Source organism: Phyllobates terribilis, unplaced genomic scaffold, assembly GCF_046119375.1.
Source record: "Phyllobates terribilis strain yellow unplaced genomic scaffold, ASM4611937v1 Scaffold_416__1_contigs__length_1633014, whole genome shotgun sequence".
Taxonomy (NCBI): domain Eukaryota; kingdom Metazoa; phylum Chordata; class Amphibia; order Anura; family Dendrobatidae; genus Phyllobates; species Phyllobates terribilis.
The window spans coordinates 1,244,068-1,258,441 of NW_027363176.1; the positions used below are offsets into that span (position 1 = coordinate 1,244,068).

General features: G+C 43.8%; 4 non-coding genes and 1 pseudogene across 4 annotated transcripts; all 5 read right to left on the reverse strand.

The window, feature by feature from the left end:
• Nucleotides 1–3,105: 3,105 nt before the first annotated feature.
• Nucleotides 3,106–3,296, reverse strand: LOC141227078 (U2 spliceosomal RNA). Its single transcript, XR_012294188.1, has one exon. It is a non-coding gene; the product is annotated as a U2 spliceosomal RNA (small nuclear RNA).
• A 1,118-nt stretch (nucleotides 3,297–4,414) lies between these two features.
• Nucleotides 4,415–4,601, reverse strand: LOC141227180 (U2 spliceosomal RNA). The gene has a single exon (XR_012294277.1). It is a non-coding gene; the product is annotated as a U2 spliceosomal RNA (small nuclear RNA).
• Nucleotides 4,602–10,991: 6,390 nt separating this feature from the next.
• LOC141227762 (U2 spliceosomal RNA) lies at nucleotides 10,992–11,182 on the reverse strand. The gene has a single exon (XR_012294744.1). It is a non-coding gene; the product is annotated as a U2 spliceosomal RNA (small nuclear RNA).
• Nucleotides 11,183–12,297: 1,115 nt separating this feature from the next.
• On the reverse strand, nucleotides 12,298–12,490 carry LOC141227224 (U2 spliceosomal RNA). Its single transcript, XR_012294314.1, has one exon. It is a non-coding gene; the product is annotated as a U2 spliceosomal RNA (small nuclear RNA).
• Nucleotides 12,491–13,276: 786 nt separating this feature from the next.
• On the reverse strand, nucleotides 13,277–13,368 carry LOC141227347 (U2 spliceosomal RNA; annotated as a pseudogene).
• Nucleotides 13,369–14,374: the final 1,006 nt, after the last annotated feature.

Genomic DNA, 14,374 nt, shown 5'->3' on the forward strand with positions numbered 1-14,374 from the left:
GCTTGTCGGGAGGAGCATACACATTAATTATGCGAAAACTAAAATTATTAATATGCAAATGTACTAACATTGCCCTGCCTGGTGTAATCTCTGTAACAGAGGAAAACACGATGTTATTACCACGACAGAGCAAACCCACTCCAGCAGACCTATTCACATTTGAGCCGGACCACACTGACGGTCCCGACTTCCAATCCTTTTTAAGCTCGTCATAATTAATTGAGTGTTGTAGTCCACATTCCTGCAATAAACACACATCAAAGTCTAAAGTCTCTAAATATTGAAAAAGAGCAGCCCTGCGAACAGGGCTCTTTAAAGATCTCACATTCAGTGAGAGGCATTTTATGGACGGCATTAAAGTCAAGGTGGGAGGGAGTCATCCAGAATCATCTTGACCTGTTCAGGACTATGATCCAACAGTGCCTCCAAGATCCCTGACTCCGGGGAAAAGGAAATGTTCATTGGATCCGAGGCAGTGACCGGGTATCCAGCTCCTGCTCCCTGCAGCCACAAATCACCGACACCCAAGGAAACATCCGGTGAATCCGGACAGACATCCGCACGCATCTTTTTCCCGCTGGGTTCAGGTAGGTCACTAGTGCAATCTTCTCCCACTACTGCCTCATGGTCTCTCTTCTCGAGGTCGTCACCTAGGGAAAAACACACTGCGTCCTGCTGGCTCGACACTTGAATAGCATCTGGGGCCTTCGCAGCAGGGCCCACCAGTGCCAACATACTGGGGGCACCCTGCTCCAGCACACCAGAAACACACACATCTTCAGGGGCCATCGACACAGAGACACCCTCCCGAACAGAAGAGCATCCCTGCTCCGGTCCCTGGACGGACCGCCCATAGTCCCCTTTTTGCGGGGGCTTCTTCTTTGCCACCTCCACTACAGAGGGGCCAGTAGAGCTTAGCTCAGTCCTGTCAAGGGGATCCTCCCCGACGGACACTGAGGGGCGAGCTAGAGATTGTCTTCGCCAGGGACCCCCAGTTGCCTCTGCATATGTCCGTACCTTGGTTCTCTGGGGGCAACTCCGGAATACATGTCCATCCTCCCCGCACAGATTACACTGTTTCTTGTGAGGACAGTCTTTCGTCAAGTGTCCATACTGGCTGCAATTATTACAACGGGCAGCCCTCCTCTCCTGGCAAGCGTCTTGGGTATGCCCCATTGTGCCACAATTCCTACAATACAAGGGCATACCTTGATAGAAGAGGTATCCTCGGCTCTTCCCGATTGTGAAGGTGGAGGGAGGGTGCTGTGTTCCTCCGACTCCCGTTGGATCCTTCTTTAATCGTGCCAGGAACCTCCGCTTCCCACACCAAAAATTAACTGCATTTTTAATTTTTCCTAAAAAGGACACGTCATCGCAATAGCGACGCAAGAAAGTCAAAATATCCAGCACTTCCACAAAAGGGTTAGGGAAGTGAACCACAATCTGGACTTCTTCATAAACAAATAATAAGGAAAAAATCAAACCTTCCATTTCGTCCATGTGGCTATTTTCGTTCACTTTCTGGACCAGTTGTTGGCAGCACCCTTGACTCCTAAAAGTGATGGTGTAGGTACCTTTCGATTCGTTGTCCTGGAAGCAGAAGATGTCCTCTCTACTAAATCCCAGAAGTCCAAGAAGGATGATGTTGCAAACATACTGGATGTTTTTCTCACAGCGAAACTTCTCCAAAACGTCAATTCGCACTGTATTTCTCATCCGGGGTTCACCCGATGCATATGACAGCACAGCCGGCATCTCTTCCAAAAAAAGTACGCCAACTACGGAAAGAAAAAAAAGGCATATGCCTTTTTAGGGGATCACTTCCCGTTGCTCCCGGACTAAGCCTCTCTCCCTATAGCAGCAGGGGGGTGAAGTCCCTCCGAAGAGGAACGATCCCCCCAGGCCGAGAGAGAGGGTACCGGAAGCACCCAGATAGACAACAACCAAACAGACAAGCTGTAAGATCGAAGCCAAAAGGCCGAGAAGCGATAACCAGAATTGGTTTCAAACTACGGAGCCACCCAAGGATCCTGAAAAGTCCATTTGTGGAGATGAGCTCCTGGACTCCCGTTAAGAAGACATGTTGTCAACCTCTAGATCCCTTACATGCCTGCACTTTTCGGCTTGCTGCTGCTGCAATCCACGCGTTTTAGATCTGCATAACTCCACCTCTTTAAACACAGCACCTTCACCCCCTGCTGTTCCCACCCGCCTCAACACCGTTGGAAGGGAGGAGAACCAATTAAGGCGGGGGGTGGGGTGGAACGAGCAGCTGTCTACCCTTAGCAGGAGGGCTCCTGATTACATACCTCTCCTGCTGCTGCTGCTGCTGGCTGTCCAGCAGCAGACTGAAGGTGGCTGCTGCTGTGCACAGGTATATAAAGGCTCAGAGCCTATTATGACACGCGCAGCCAGCGTTCCATTGCCACATTCCATCTACTGCAGGCAGGATACCTGGCTGGCTGAATGTCGCTGAGAAGCTCACAGAGACCGCCATAAGCAACAGTTTAACAGAATGCCACAGACTAATCAACCAAACTTTTTGGGTTGGGTTCTCTTTTATAGTCTGCAGGCATTAAATGAAAGAAGTCAGTGTTCCAGCAGAGGGAGACAACGTTTCAGAAAAGGCATTGTAGCAAACCAAAAAAGAAATTTTAAGCGCAGCAGAGTAACCAGCGCACATACCTGTTAGCTCAGGTGAGTTTAAAAGGCTGCTGTTGATAACAAGGGCATTTGCTAAATAGATGGTGTGTGTGCAACAATATACTGAAAGGTCAATTATATTGTGCAGCTTATCTCACCACCTGTAGTTATTTAGGTGAAAGCTCCAAAATGCTTGCCTAATATGTCTGTTTATCCAAAAGGAAGTAAAAAGGGAGAGCTAGAAAGATAGCATTGCATCACATTACATGGCAATGCAATGCACAGTTGCTGAAGTTGAACCAAAATGAGCTTGTAATCTGGCTTCTGCAACTTTGAACATGAAAAATCCAATGAGGAGAAGAAAAGCAAAGCCAAAGAGTCCATCCCAAAATCCGACAAACAAGCAAAATGAACAAAAAACATTGAATTCAATTCTTTCTGATTTTAGAAACTGCATTAAAGAAGGGGTGCACCGGTCCTGGAGATACTGCAATACCAGGTCAATGCGTGGAGTGGACAGAGCAAGCTCTTTTTCCATCTCCCTGTTCTAAAAATCCATTTAATATATGGTCCCCAGATAGGGGACGTATCAGATATTAAACTGATAAGAACAGATACTACACTTGATCTTAGCCAAAACGCCGAGAAGCGATAACCAGAATTGGTTTCAAACTACGGAGCCACCCAAGGATCCTGAAAAGTCCATTTGTGGAGATGAGCTCCTGGACTCCCGTTAAGAAGACATGTTGTCAACCTCTAGATCCCTTACATGCCTGCACTTTTCGGCTTGCTGCTGCTGCAATCCACGCGTTTTAGATCTGCATAACTCCACCTCTTTAAACACAGCACCTTCACCACCTGCTGTTCCCACCCACCTCAACACCGTTGGAAGGGAGGAGAACCAATTAAGGCGGGGGGTGGGGTGGAACGAGCAGCTGTCTACCCTTAGCAGGAGGGCTCCTGATTACATACCTCTCCTGCTGCTGCTGCTGCTGCTGGCTGTCCAGCAGCAGACTGAAGGTGGCTGCTGCTGTGCACAGGTATATAAAGGCTCAGAGCCTATTATGACACGCGCAGCCAGCGTTCCATTGCCACATTCCATCTACTGCAGGCAGGATACCTGGCTGGCTGAATGTCGCTGAGAAGCTCACAGAGACCGCCATAAGCAACAGTTTAACAGAATGCCACAGACTAATCAACCAAACTTTTTGGGTTGGGTTCTCTTTTATAGTCTGCAGGCATTAAATGAAAGAAGTCAGTGTTCCAGCAGAGGGAGACAACGTTTCAGAAAAGGCATTGTAGCAAACCAAAAAAGAAATTTTAAGCGCAGCAGAGTAACCAGCGCACATACCTGTTAGCTCAGGTGAGTTTAAAAGGCTGCTGTTGATAACAAGGGCATTTGCTAAATAGATGGTGTGTGTGCAACAATATACTGAAAGGTCAATTATATTGTGCAGCTTATCTCACCACCTGTAGTTATTTAGGTGAAAGCTCCAAAATGCTTGCCTAATATGTCTGTTTATCCAAAAGGAAGTAAAAAGGGAGAGCTAGAAAGATAGCATTGCATCACATTACATGGCAATGCAATGCACAGTTGCTGAAGTTGAACCAAAATGAGCTTGTAATCTGGCTTCTGCAACTTTGAACATGAAAAATCCAATGAGGAGAAGAAAAGCAAAGCCAAAGAGTCCATCCCAAAATCCGACAAACAAGCAAAATGAACAAAAAACATTGAATTCAATTCTTTCTGATTTTAGAAACTGCATTAAAGAAGGGGTGCACCGGTCCTGGAGATACTGCAATACCAGGTCAATGCGTGGAGTGGACAGAGCAAGCTCTTTTTCCATCTCCCTGTTCTAAAAATCCATTTAATATATGGTCCCCAGATAGGGGACGTATCAGATATTAAACTGATAAGAACAGATTTTTTTTAATTTGGCTATCCCCTGCAGAGGGATAAAACCGTTTATTAAAACTTTAACAAATTACAAGCATAATTAAACAAATACCAAAAGTTAAAAGACAAATGAAATTTACAAAACAAAAAAATACAAAGATTTTAAATAATTAGGTTCCATTGGTCAACAAGCCATTTTTTGGAAATATGTACATTCTTCTTTTTGTCAATTAAATAATAAGTATACATTTCACATAAACATAAACTTAAAACATCATTCACTGATAAATCATCTTGTTTAAAAATAGCAATGTTGCGCGCTTTCCAGAGAGATGACTTGGCGCAGTTCACTGTCTTCCAAGCCATTGTGTACTGGTCCATTGTGGGGCATTCCATAAGTCCGTATAGCACAGTTTTATATGTAAAGTCCTTGAGGTCTGCCACCCTTTCCAGTAGGGGGAGCAGTCTTCTCCAGAAATCCTTTGCAAAATTACATGTCCATAATAGATGTTCCACCGTTTCCTCGTCTTGGCATCCGGTTCTTTGGCAGATGGCAGACCTCACAAATCCTCTTCTGTATTGGAATGCCCGGCAAGGAAGACAGCGGTGCATGCAACTCCAAGCCAGATCTCTCTGTTCATTAAAAAGATAAAAAACGTTAATCATTTTCCAGATAGACATAGATTTGTCATCATCATATCTGTCAACATTACATATTTCCTCACTTTTACGTATTTCTTTAATTAGTTTCTTACTATTTCTTAATTCCTCTATTTTCTTAGTCCCTAAATTAAAATCGGACACTATTTTCCTTAAAATCTCATAATGCGTCGACAAAATAAAAGCATGGGGCACAGATATATTAACTTCATACCATCCAAACTTTCTCATAAAAAATCCTGTATTAAAACGCATAAAAAAGGACCAATAGTGATTCTTAAAAAGGGCATTAAAACAGTAAACGAACAGATGGATTAAAAGAAACCTATTAAAATCTGGAAAATCTTTACCACCTTTTACTTTTGATTTCATCACGATTTCTCTTTTCAGCTTTTCCATTTTTGAATTCCAAAAGAAGGTAAAACAGGTTTTGGTTATCTTTTTTAAAACATTAACAGGCGGGGGGAAAACCATGCTAAGATACAATAAAAGAGGTAAAATCACCATCTTTAAAACCAATACTTTACCCTCCATTGTAAGTCTCCTCATGTTCCACATACATATTTTCGTATTTACTTTCTGTGTAACTGTTTCCCAACTATTATAACCATCATTATTTTCAGTGAATGATATACCTAAAATGGAAATGGATTCGGAGACATTAATTGGTACATCACGTAAAATCATCCCCCCAACACTTAAAATGTTACACTTATTAAAATTGATTTTAAAACCAGAAGCTAGACAAAAGGATTGCACTTGATGGAGAGTGGCCGTAAGTGATGGTGCATCTGTACACAAGACCGCCACGTCATCCATGTAGCCTACAACCTTGGCCTCCAAACCACCGCTTCCAGGCAGAGGGACACCGCATATCTGTTTATTTTGGCGTATTGCACATAACATTGGTTCCAGTGCACAGATAAACAGTAGGGGGGACAGAGGGCATCCCTGTTTCACCCCTGACCGTAAAAATACCTCTTGTGTCTTAAAACCATTCACTAAAATCTTACTTGTACAATCCTTGTAAAATGCTTTAAGCGATAGTAAAAACCCTTCTGGTATGCCCATTTTCTCTAAAACTTTAAAAAGATAAAAGTGTGAGACACGGTCAAATGCTTTTTCAAAATCAATAGATAAAATCGCCATTTTCCCCTTTCTGTCTTTTACATCCTCAATACAGTCTTTCACTAAATTCAGATTGTCCCATATACTGCGCCCCGGCACCCCACACACTTGATTAGAATGAATAACTTTGCTGATGACTTCTTTTAGACGATTTGCACAAATTTTAGCCATTATTTTATAGTCACAATTTAAAAGTGTTATTGGTCTCCAGTTTTCTAATTTTGATTTATCGCCTTTTTTGTATAGGAGGGAGACTTCACCTTTCTTCCAGGAATTTAATAAAACCTTATTATTAAAAACCTCAGTAAACAAATAAAACAAATCATCTTTTAAAATATCATAAAAACATACATAAAATTCTATTGGGATGCCATCAGGACCAGGGACCTTTCCAGTTTTAAAACTTTTAATAGTTTTTAACACTTCTTGTTCCGTTAAAACTTGGGATAAAAACTCTTGGGATGCGGGATCTAAAACAGCTGTTAGTCCTTGCAGCGAATCATCCATTAATTTATTATCTATATTTTTTCCATTAAAAAGATTAGAAAAAAAAACCTCAACTTTACCCAGCATATTTTTTATATTATTCTCACCATCTATATGGTCAATTATCACTTTTTCTTTTTTATTTTTCCTAAAAAAATATCTGGAACACTTTTCATTTTCTTCTATATGTTGTACTCTAGAACGAAAAATTATCTCTTTTCCTTTTTGTTCTAGCCATTTTGAAATCTCTTCTTTTAAGTTTGAAATATCAACTTGTACATCTATCCCATTGTCTCTGAGCTTAAATAATGTTTGTAGGCGGGTATTTAAAATTCTATATTCTTCATATTTTTCTTTGGCTCTACATATACTCTTTTTAATAAAAAAGTCTTTTATTTTTACTTTCATTCTATCCCACCATACACTCATAGTCTCATTTGTTTTTTTCCCTTTTCTACATTTCCTATAAAACTCAATAAAATCTGATAAAATCTGCGGGTCGGTTAAAAGGGATACGTTCATTTTCCAGCTTTTCTTACCACATTTTTTGTTGTCATTTACTTTTATGGTAAAGGATAAAAGTTTATGGTCTGAAAATATATTAGTTAAAACTTCACATTTGGCAGGTATTGTTTTATCTGAACCAAAAATAAAATCAATCCTAGAGCTACAATTAGCATTGCTCCAAGTGAAACCGGCGTCCTCTGTGCTGTCACTATGACACTCTTTATATATGTCTATCAATTTAGCATCTTTGACTATATCATGTAGCATACCTGAGGTTTTATCGTAGTTCCTGCTTACAGAGCTGGAGCGCCGGTTTTCACCTTTTAAAACACAATTAAAATCCCCTGCTAAGATAAAAGGTTCAGAGTTATTAATAAATAATGGTAAAAGATCAAGCATTTCGGCTCTTTCATTTTTCTCTGGGGATCCATAAAAATTTAAAAACTGCCATCTAATACCATCAATAAAAGCTTTCACTAATAAAATACGACCTGGTAAAATTTCCTGAATAAAATCAATTAAAACGTTCCCTTTAAAAAGTATGGCTACACCCGCTGATCCTGCAGCATTCGATCCGGACCAGACAGATGGCCCACACTTCCACTCATCTTTATATTTTTGATATGACATTTCATGTGGGATATTACATTCTTGCAGAAAAAATACAGATGCAGTAAAACACGTAAAAAAATTAAAAAGAGCAGTTCTTCTCGTGTTAGATTTTATGCCTCTCACGTTGAGGGAAATACCTTTGAGTTCAGCCATCATTAGAAAATGTAGAAATTTTACTTAGGTAACTAAGAGCAACGGATTTACCTGTCCGATGAACCTGATCAGACCACTGGGCTTGCGCCTCCCTCCTCATCTGATATTATCGTCACGAGAGTCTCCGTGGAGGAGGAAAGATTACCACATTTATATAAACCCGACGCTACACTGGCATAGCTCGGAGGGCTGGCTGGCAGAACCCGCTGGGTCTCCATTGGCTGGCCATGCAGTTCCTCATCAGGTGGGTCCCCGAGGGGTTCCGACGCCCCTGTTTGACCTGTAGAAGGTCGTCCTAAAGGAGGAGGTTGCGCACAAGGCAGAGCCTCTGACTCTTCAGAGGCAGCAAGATCCCGGTCCCCACTTGTAGCAGCGGAGACCGAAACCCCTGAGGGTCCAGCGTCCACGTCCCCTTCTGGAGAAGTGTCCATCTGTTCACCTCCTGCTGCCTCCTCCGAACCACCCTTTTTCTTTTTCTTAGGACCCACCTTTATCCACTCAGCGCCCTCAGCACTAGGAGACCCAGACTGGGCATGGGCTTCTGTGTCGGCCTTTTGCCGGTCCCTTTTGACCTTACCAGTAGTGCCCTTCTGCTCCTTCTCAGCCCTCCTTTTGGACTCCCGCAGGTCCTGCAGCCAGGTTTTGGGATTTGGTATTTTACCTGTCATAGACTCTGGAGACACTTCACTATTTGGTACGCCCTTATTGTCTCCAGAGGCTCCAGGTTGTTGTTCCTCCTCCTGAGGGGTGGTCTGATCTTTTGGTCCTTGGTCGGACGTCTTGGACTTCCCCTTTTGCTCATCTTCCCGAAATCTGTGAGGGCAAGAAAAATAAAAGTGACCTGGAGTCTGGCAAAAACTGCATTTCTTTTCCTTAGGGCATTCTTTTGTCTCATGTTCTTCACTAGCACAATTTCTACATGATACATGACAGTTTTCTTTTGAATGACCATAGCGCCCACAATTTCTGCAATATACTGGCATCCCAGAAAAGAAGAAATCCCCATTTGTTTGCCCAATTTTGAAACGGGCAGGGGGGAGCCGTATACCACCTGGTGTATTTGGATCTCTTGTACACTTCACAAGGAATTTCCACTTAGATGTCCATATGTTATATTCGTTTAATATCTTCCCAATACATTTAACACTTTTAAAATAAATTGCTAGAAATGACATTACTTCTGGAGCAGAAACAAAGGGCGAAAATATTTTTACAATAACCAGTCTTACCTCATCCAGGACGTGCTCAACAATTTGTATCCCTTTCAAAACAGGACTATTTTCAACTTTTTTTAACTTTTCTAGTACATCTCTAAAAATACCTTCTCCGGTGAATGTGATGTCATAGTCACCTCTTCTGGGATAATCCTGGATGGAGAGAATTTCATTCCTTTGTACGCCAAGAAGGTTCCTGAGCACGTCCTGGACTACATACCCTAATTTCCTCATATCCGAGCCACCCGCCGTGAAGTGAACTCGGATAGAGTTTTTTAGCCTCGCATAAAGAGGCACGAGGTTAGGGTCAACCTCCATGGAAAAAGGCAACAAGGTTGCAAATTGCAGCCGCTTGCAATCTGCGCTCCCAGTGTTCTTGCAGCGAAAAACACCTGGAAGCTGGGGGATCGCAACTCGTTACCCTGGGACTAAGCCCTCTCCCTAATAGCAGCAAGCAGGTTAAGTCCACCAAAGTGGACGATCCTGCCAGGCCAAGGAGAGGGGTACCCGAGTGCCCTTCAACCACAATCTCCTGCAATAAAGCACTTGATCGTAGCCAAAAGGCCGAGAAGCGATAACCAGAATTGGTTTCAAACTACGGAGCCACCCAAGGATCCTGAAAAGTCCATTTGTGGAGATGAGCTCCTGGACTCCCGTTAAGAAGACATGTTGTCAACCTCTAGATCCCTTACATGCCTGCACTTTTCGGCTTGCTGCTGCTGCAATCCACGCGTTTTAGATCTGCATAACTCCACCTCTTTAAACACAGCACCTTCACCCCCTGCTGTTCCCACCCGCCTCAACACCGTTGGAAGGGAGGAGAACCAATTAAGGCGGGGGGTGGGGTGGAACGAGCAGCTGTCTACCCTTAGCAGGAGGGCTCCTGATTACATACCTCTCCTGCTGCTGCTGCTGCTGGCTGTCCAGCAGCAGACTGAAGGTGGCTGCTGCTGTGCACAGGTATATAAAGGCTCAGAGCCTATTATGACACGCGCAGCCAGCGTTCCATTGCCACATTCCATCTACTGCAGGCAGGATACCTGGCTGGCTGAATGTCGCTGAGAAGCTCACAGAGACCGCCATAAGCAACAGTTTAACAGAATGCCACAGACTAATCAACCAAACTTTTTGGGTTGGGTTCTCTTTTATAGTCTGCAGGCATTAAATGAAAGAAGTCAGTGTTCCAGCAGAAGGAGACAACGTTTCAGAAAAGGCATTGTAGCAAACCAAAAAAGAAATTTTAAGCGCAGCAGAGTAACCAGCGCACATACCTGTTAGCTCAGGTGAGTTTAAAAGGCTGCTGTTGATAACAAGGGCATTTGCTAAATAGATGGTGTGTGTGCAACAATATACTGAAAGGTCAATTATATTGTGCAGCTTATCTCACCACCTGTAGTTATTTAGGTGAAAGCTCCAAAATGCTTGCCTAATATGTCTGTTTATCCAAAAGGAAGTAAAAAGGGAGAGCTAGAAAGATAGCATTGCATCACATTACATGGCAATGCAATGCACAGTTGCTGAAGTTGAACCAAAATGAGCTTGTAATCTGGCTTCTGCAACTTTGAACATGAAAAATCCAATGAGGAGAAGAAAAGCAAAGCCAAAGAGTCCATCCCAAAATCCGACAAACAAGCAAAATGAACAAAAAACATTGAATTCAATTCTTTCTGATTTTAGAAACTGCATTAAAGAAGGGGTGCACCGGTCCTGGAGATACTGCAATACCAGGTCAATGCGTGGAGTGGACAGAGCAAGCTCTTTTTCCATCTCCCTGTTCTAAAAATCCATTTAATATATGGTCCCCAGATAGGGGACGTATCAGATATTAAACTGATAAGAACAGATACTACACTTGATCTTAGCCAAAAGGCCGAGAAGCGATAACCAGAATTGGTTTCAAACTACGGAGCCACCCAAGGATCCTGAAAAGTCCATTTGTGGAGATGAGCTCCTGGACTCCCGTTAAGAAGACATGTTGTCAACCTCTAGATCCCTTACATGCCTGCACTTTTCGGCTTGCTGCTGCTGCAATCCACGCGTTTTAGATCTGCATAACTCCACCTCTTTAAACACAGCACCTTCACCCCCTGCTGTTCCCACCCGCCTCAACACCGTTGGAAGGGAGGAGAACCAATTAAGGCGGGGGGTGGGGTGGAACGAGCAGCTGTCTACCCTTAGCAGGAGGGCTCCTGATTACATACCTCTCCTGCTGCTGCTGCTGCTGGCTGTCCAGCAGCAGACTGAAGGTGGCTGCTGCTGTGCACAGGTATATAAAGGCTCAGAGCCTATTATGACACGCGCAGCCAGCGTTCCATTGCCACATTCCATCTACTGCAGGCAGGATACCTGGCTGGCTGAATGTCGCTGAGAAGCTCACAGAGACCGCCATAAGCAAGAGTTTAACAGAATGCCACAGACTAATCAACCAAACTTTTTGGGTTGGGTTCTCTTTTATAGTCTGCAGGCATTAAATGAAAGAAGTCAGTGTTCCAGCAGAGGGAGACAACGTTTCAGAAAAGGCATTGTAGCAAACCAAAAAAGAAATTTTAAGCGCAGCAGAGTAACCAGCGCACATACCTGTTAGCTCAGGTGAGTTTAAAAGGCTGCTGTTGATAACAAGGGCATTTGCTAAATAGATGGTGTGTGTGCAACAATATACTGAAAGGTCAATTATATTGTGCAGCTTATCTCACCACCTGTAGTTATTTAGGTGAAAGCTCCAAAATGCTTGCCTAATATGTCTGTTTATCCAAAAGGAAGTAAAAAGGGAGAGCTAGAAAGATAGCATTGCATCACATTACATGGCAATGCAATGCACAGTTGCTGAAGTTGAACCAAAATGAGCTTGTAATCTGGCTTCTGCAAATTTGAACATGAAAAATCCAATGAGGAGAAGAAAAGCAAAGCCAAAGAGTCCATCCCAAAATCCGACAAACAAGCAAAATGAACAAAAAACATTGAATTCAATTCTTTCTGATTTTAGAAACTGCATTAAAGAAGGGGTGCACCGGTCCTGGAGATACTGCAATACCAGGTCAATGCGTGGAGTGGACAGAGCAAGCTCTTTTTCCATCTCCCTGTTCTAAAAATCCATTTAATATATGGTCCCCAGATAGGGGACGTATCAGATATTAAACTGATAAGAACAGATTTTTTTTTTTTTTTTTTTTTTGAAAGCCCGAAATCGTGTACAAAACCCGAGTGCGCTTAAAAAAGTGACAAGTGCCACAAAAAAAGTGCACTAGGATGCTGGTCTTCTTGAAACCCTCTCCAAAAGGAGAAGGGTCCCCCAAACCATTCCCCGTCCCTCCGAGCCAAAAGGCCACAGCGAGGAACAGGGACAAAAAGCCACCTCCAGCCGAAGCCAGAGGCGACCCAATCTTACCCCCAGCACCTGCCCGAGTTCTCACCCGAGCAAGGCACTGGGAGCCAAAGACTGTGCTCCCCTCCCGGAAGAGGGGAGCCAACAACGCTCTCCTCCCAAAAGAGGAGAGCCAGGGGGGTTCAGGGGGGAGCGGAACCTGATGGCCACACACTCCCCCCCTAGACCTGCCAAGAGAGGAACCCGTAAGGGAACCGCATCCCGACAAAATCCTAGTAGGACGTGACACACGTGAATAAGTGGACACACAGTGACAAAGAAATTAAATAAATAGTGAAGGTTTCACAGTATAATACTGCCCGGACCTTCGACCGGGAATTGAAAAATTCCCCATCCTAAGGCCAGAAGGCCCGGAATAAGGGTGTGTGCGAAGAAAGAAAATTTGAAGTGCTTGTGCAAATGTGCCATAAACTCAAGTGGGTTCCCAATCCCAGTGAGTTAAGGCACCCCAGGGTCACCACTCCTGGGGCACTTCACACTTCGGGCTTTCGATCTTCCCCGGCCCAATGGCGTCGATCCTGGGGGGCCATGCTTTCCACCATATGACTATATTAGCCACCTGGCGTACTAACAAGCGCCTAAACCCCAGTGTGCATAATGTATCAATCTACTAGGGCGGCCAACATCCAAAACCGCCTTTTCGAAAGATACTACACTTGATCTTAGCCAAAAGGCCGAGAAGCGATAACCAGAATTGGTTTCAAACTACGGAGCCACCCAAGGATCCTGAAAAGTCCATTTGTGGAGATGAGCTCCTGGACTCCCGTTAAGAAGACATGTTGTCAACCTCTAGATCCCTTACATGCCTGCACTTTTCGGCTTGCTGCTGCTGCAATCCACGCGTTTTAGATCTGCATTACTCCACCTCTTTAAACACAGCACCTTCACCCCCTGCTGTTCCCACCCGCCTCAACACCGTTGGAAGGGAGGAGAACCAATTAAGGCGGGGGGTGGGGTGGAACGAGCAGCTGTCTACCCTTAGCAGGAGGGCTCCTGATTACATACCTCTCCTGCTGCTGCTGCTGCTGGCTGTCCAGCAGCAGACTGAAGGTGGCTGCTGCTGTGCACAGGTATATAAAGGCTCAGAGCCTATTATGACACGCGCAGCCAGCGTTCCATTGCCACATTCCATCTACTGCAGGCAGGATACCTGGCTGGCTGAATGTCGCTGAGAAGCTCACAGAGACCGCCATAAGCAACAGTTTAACAGAATGCCACAGACAAATCAACCAAACTTTTTGGGTTGGGTTCTCTTTTATAGTCTGCAGGCATTAAATGAAAGAAGTCAGTGTTCCAGCAGAGGGAGACAACGTTTCAGAAAAGGCATTGTAGCAAACCAAAAAAGAAATTTTAAGCGCAGCAGAGTAACCAGCGCACATACCTGTTAGCTCAGGTGAGTTTAAAAGGCTGCTGTTGATAACAAGGGCATTTGCTAAATAGATGGTGTGTGTGCAACAATATACTGAAAGGTCAATTATATTGTGCAGCTTATCTCACCACCTGTAGTTATTTAGGTGAAAGCTCCAAAATGCTTGCCTAATATGTCTGTTTATCCAAAAGGAAGTAAAAAGGGAGAGCTAGAAAGATAGCATTGCATCACATTACATGGCAATGCAATGCACAGTTGCTGAAGTTGAACCAAAATGAGCTTGTAATCTGGCTTCTGCAACTTTGAACATGAAAAATCCAATG